We start from the raw sequence: 5,434 nt of genomic DNA on the forward strand, positions 1-5,434 counted from the left end.
ATTTTCTTTTTTTTCCACATTTCAACTACAGAAATTTATAAGGTAGGAGGTAAGTTTCCACCTTTCAATCCAGTTCCAATCACATCCTCTTTCTTTTTGGTTTCTTTTTAATTAGATATATTTCTTTACTTACCTTTCAAATTTTATTCCCTTCCCGGTTTCCTGTCCATAAGCTCCCATCCCCTACCCATACCCTATACAGGTATTCTCACCATCCATCCCTGTTAATGCCCTCCCCATTTTCCCTTCAACTGGGTTCAACCTTGGCAGGACTAACGGCTTCCCCTTCCACTAGTACCCCAACAAGGCTACTCTCTACTACATATGCAGTTGGAGCCCAGGGTCAGTCCATGCATAGTCTTTCAGTGGTGGTTTAGTCCCTGGAAGCTCTGGTTGTTGGCACTCTTGTTCTTATGGAGTTGCAAGCTCGTTCAACTTTTTCAATCCTACCTCTAATTCCCGCCAAGAGGGTTCTGTTCTCAGTTCAGTGGTTTGCTGCTAGTATTGACCTCTGTATTGGTCATGCTCAGGATGTGTCTCTCAGGAGAGATTTACATCCGGGCCCTTTCAGCATTCGTCAAACTTAATCTAGTTTTGATGGCTGTATATATATGGGCCATATGTGGGGCAGTCTCTGAATGGCCATTCCTTGAGTCGCTGCTCTAAACTTGGCTTTCATATCCCTTCCTATGGTTATTTTGTTTCGCTTTAAGGAGTGGGAGCATCTGCATTTTGGTCATCCTTCTTCTTGAGCTTCCTATGGTCTGTGAATTGTCTCTTGGGTAATTCAAGCTTTTTGGCTAATATCCACTTATCAATGAGTGCATACCAAGTGTGTTTTTCTGTGATCGAGTTACCTCACTCAGTATGATATTTTCTAGTTCATTTCATTTGCCTATGGATTTCATGAAGTCATTGTTTTTGATGGATGGGTAGTACTCCATTGTGTAGATGTACCACATTTTTTGAATCCATTCCTATGTTGAAGGATATCTTGGTTCTTTCCAGCTTCTGGCTATTATAAATAAGGCTGCTATGAACATAGTGGAGCACGTATCTTTCTTGTATGTTGGAGCATCTTTTGGATATATACCCAAGAGATGGAAAGCTGGGTCCTCAGTTTGTCGAATGTTCAGTTTTCTGAGGAACCTCCAGACTGATTTCCAGAGTAGTTGTACAAGATTGCAATCCCACCAACATTGGAAGAGCGGTCCTCTTTCTTCACATTCTTGCCAGCATCTGCTGTTACCTGAGATTTTTATCTTAACCATTCTGACTTGTGTGAGGAGGAATCTCGGGGTTGTTTTGATTTGCATTTCCCTGATGACTAAGGATGTTGAACATTTCTTTAGGTTTAGGTGATTTTTGGCCATATGATAACCCTCAGCTGAGAATATTTTGTTTAGTTCTGTGCCCCATTTTAAAAGGGATATTTGGCTCTCTGGAGTCTGATTTCTTGAGTTCTTCATATATTTTGGATATTAACCTTTTATCAGATATATGACTGGTAAAGATATTTTCCAAATCTCTTGGTTGCTGATTTGTCCTAATGTCAGTGTCTTTTGCCTTACGGAAGTTTTGCAGTTTTATGAGGTCCCATTTGTTGATTCTTGATCTTAGAGTATAAGCCATTGGTATTTTGTTCAGGAAATTTTTCCCAGTGCCCATGTGTTTGACTCTTCCCACTTTTTCTTCTATTAGTTTGAGTGTATTTGGTTTGATGTGGAGGTCCTTGGTCTACTTGAACTTACGCCTTTTACAGGGTGATGAGCATGGATCGATCTGCATTCTTCTACATGCTGACCTCCAGTTGAACAACACCATTTGTTGAAAATGCTATCTTTCTTCCATTGGATAGTTTTAGGACCTTTGTCAAAGATAAAATGACCACAGGTGTGTGGTTTCATTTCTGGATTTTCAGTTCTATTCCACTGATCTATCTGCCTTTCTCTGTGTCAATACCATAAAGTTTTTATGAGTATTGCTGTGTAATACTGCTTGAAGTCAGGGATGGTGATTCCACCAGAAGTTCTTTTATTGTTGAGTATAGTTTTCACTCTCCTGGTTTTTTTGTCATTTCAAATGATTTGCTAGCTGCTCTTTCTATCTCTATAAAGAAATGAGTAGGAATTTTGATTGCATTGCATCTGCAGTTTGTTTTTGGCAAAATAATCATCTTTACTATATTAATCCTGCCAATCCATGGCATGGGAAATCTTTCCATCTTCTGGGATCTTCCTCAATTTCTTTCTTCAGAAACTTGAAGTTTTTTGTCAAATAGATCTTTCACTTGCTTGGTAAAAGTCACACCAAAATATTTTATATTATTTGGGACAATTGTGAAGGGTATCATTTCCCTAATTTATTTCTCAGTCTGTATATCCTTTGAGTAGAGGAAAGCTATTGACACTTTGCTGATATTGTTTATCAGGTCAAGTAGTTCTCTGGTGGAACTTTTGGTGTCACTTAAGTACACTATCATATCTTCTGCAAATAGTGGTATTTTTATTTCTTTCCTTCTAATTTGTATCCTTTGACCTACTTTCATTGTCTGATTGCTCTGGCTAGGACTTCCAGTACTGTATTGAATAAGGAGGGAGAGAGTGGGCAACCTTGTCTAGTCCCTGATTTTAGTGGGATTGCTTCAATTTTCTCTTCATTTAGTTTGATGTTAGCTACCGGTTTGCTGTACATTGCTTGTACTATGTTTAGGTATAAGCCTTGAATTCCTGTTCTTTCCAGGACTTTTATCATGAAGGGGTGGTGAATTTTGTCAAATGCTTTCCCAGCATCTAATGAAATGATCATGTGGTTCTTATCTTTGAGTTTGTTTATATAGTGGATTACAATGATGGGATTCTGTATATTAAGCCATCCCTCAATCCCTGGGATAAAGCCTACTTGATCATGATGGATGGTCATTTTGATGTACTCTTGAATTCGGTTTGCAAGAATTTCATTGAGTATTTTTCTGTCAATATTCATAAGGGAAATTGGTCTGAAGTTCTCTTCCATTGTTGGTTCTTTGTGTTCTTTCAGTATAAATGTGATTGTGGCTTCATAGAAGGAATTTGGTAGTGCTCTGTCTGTTTCTATTTTGTGTAATAATTTGGACAGTATGGTATGAGCTCTTCTATGAAGATCTGATAAAAATTCTAGACTAAACCTATCTGGTCCTGGGCTCATTTTGGTTGAGAGACTTTTAATAACTGCTTCTATTTCTTTTGAAGTTATGAGGTTGTTTAGATGGTTTATTTGTTTTTGATTTAACTTTGGTACCTGGTGTCTGTCTAGAAAATTATCCATTTCCTCCAGATTTTCAAGTTTTGTTGAATATAGGCTTTTCTAGTAGGATATGATTTTTCAAATTTCTTCAGTTTCTGTTGTTATGGTTCCCTTTTCATTTCTGATTTTGTTATTTTGGATAGTCCTTTTTGTTTCTACTTTGTTTATTTCAGTGCTGAGTTTGATAATTTCCTGCCTTCTATTGCTCTTAGGTTTATTCATTTCTTTTTGTTCTAGAGCTTTTAGGTGTGCTGTCCAGCTGCTGACATATGCTCTCTCCTGTTTCGTTTTGCAGGCACTCAGGGCTATGAGTTTTCCTCTTAGCACTGCTTTCATTGTGTCCCATATGCTTGGGAATATTGTATCTTCATTTTCATTAAATTCTAAAAAGTCTTTAATTTCTTCCTTTATTTCTTCCTTGAGCAAGTTGTCATTGAGTAGAGCATTGTTCAACTTCTATGTATATGTGGGCTTTCTGTCATTATTGTTATTGAAGATCAGTCTTAGTCCATAATGTTCTGATAGGTTGCATACGAGTATTTCCATCTTCCTGTATGTGCTGAGGCCTATGTTGTGACTGATTATATGATTAATTTTGGAGAAGGTACCATGAGGTGTTGATAAGAAGGTATATCCTTTGTTTTAGGATGGAATGTTCTATAAGTATCTGTTAAATCCTTTTGGTTCATAACTTCTGTTAGTTTCTCTATGTCTCTGTGTAATTTCTGTTGCCATGATGAGAGTTGTGTGTTGAAATCTCCTACTATGATAGTGTGAGGTGCAATGTGTGCTTTTGGCTTTAGTAAGGTTTCTTTTATGTATGTAGGTGCCCTTCCATTTGGAGCATAGATATTTAGGATTGAGAGTTCATCTTGGTGGATATTTCCTTTGATGAATATGGAGTGTCCTTCCTCATATTTTTTAATGACTTTTGATTGACAGTCAATTTTATTTGATATTTAAATGGCAACTCCAGCTTGTTTCTTCAGGCCGTTTGTTTGGAAAGTTTTCAGCCATTTACTCAGAGTGAGTGCCTGTCTTTTTCTCTCAGGTGTGCTTCCTGCATGCAGCAAAATCCCGGGTCCTCTTTATGTATTCAGTCTGATAGTCTATGTCTTTTTATAGGGGATTTGATTCCATTGATGTTGCGAGATATTAAGGAATAGTGATTGTCACTTCCTGTTATTTTCGTTTTTAGAGGTAAAAATAAGGAACACTTCACGAATTTGCGTGTCATCCTTGTGCAGGGGCCATGCTAATCTTCTCTGTATCACTCCAATTTTAGTATATGTGCTGCCAAAGTGAGCACTATATATAATTTTCTATGCAATTAATATATGTATCAACATGGGAGAATTATTATGGTTAAGTAATCAGTCCATTTTTCTTCAAGTTATTATATTTTACATGTGTAGATCGTGGCTTTGTTAAAACTCTAACCAGATTTTAATTTTAGATTTTTTTCATCATTTATTTTTCTGACAGATGAATCTTAAATCACATGGGGGTTATATTAAACATTCTATTTTAGTGACTCATATCTGGTAATGTTTTATAAAAGTATATGGGAATGTGGAAAAAGGCACAGATTTCTATGTATTCATAGATATTGACTCATATACAAATATTTTAGGGAATGGAATGCAAATTAAAAAGAAATAGTAACAATAGCAAGAATAACAGCAACCAAAAAAAAAAAAAAAACAGGAAGCCACACAACGAAAAAAAAGGACAGATAGACGGAAATAGAAATAAAGAAAAGACCTAATCCTAGAACCAAGCCAAAATGTGATGTGCAACTATACAATTTCACCTTCATGAAATCTTTAAACAGTCAACTATATGAACACAAGACATTAAAAATCAAATGTGTAACAGAGATAATATTCTTGTATTGCATTAGACAACATTATCTGTGTAGTGTGTGTTTCTCTCTCATGCCATCATTACTCATCCTGTTTCCCATATCTTCTCTCTTCTATTTTCCTCCTCATGTGCAGACATCTAAGTCTCATACCATTTGGAATCAGTATAAATTAAAGCCATAAGTAAACTATATTTAAGGATGCTGAATTCAAAGTGTGTTTTTATATACCACATATGGAGAATTAGAGATGGAAGTGTGTCTTTCATGATTGAAAGTCTTTTC

At 36.3% G+C, this 5,434-nt stretch overlaps 1 non-coding gene across 1 annotated transcript; it reads right to left on the bottom strand.

Moving 5' to 3' along the window:
- Positions 1-4,487: 4,487 nt before the first annotated feature.
- LOC120102134 (U6 spliceosomal RNA) lies at positions 4,488-4,594 on the bottom strand. Its single transcript, XR_015685185.1, has one exon. It is a non-coding gene; the product is annotated as a U6 spliceosomal RNA (small nuclear RNA).
- Positions 4,595-5,434: the final 840 nt, after the last annotated feature.

This window comes from Rattus norvegicus, chromosome 3, assembly GCF_021556685.1.
Source record: "Rattus norvegicus strain SHRSP/BbbUtx chromosome 3, alternate assembly SHRSP_T2T, whole genome shotgun sequence".
NCBI lineage: Eukaryota > Metazoa > Chordata > Mammalia > Rodentia > Muridae > Rattus > Rattus norvegicus.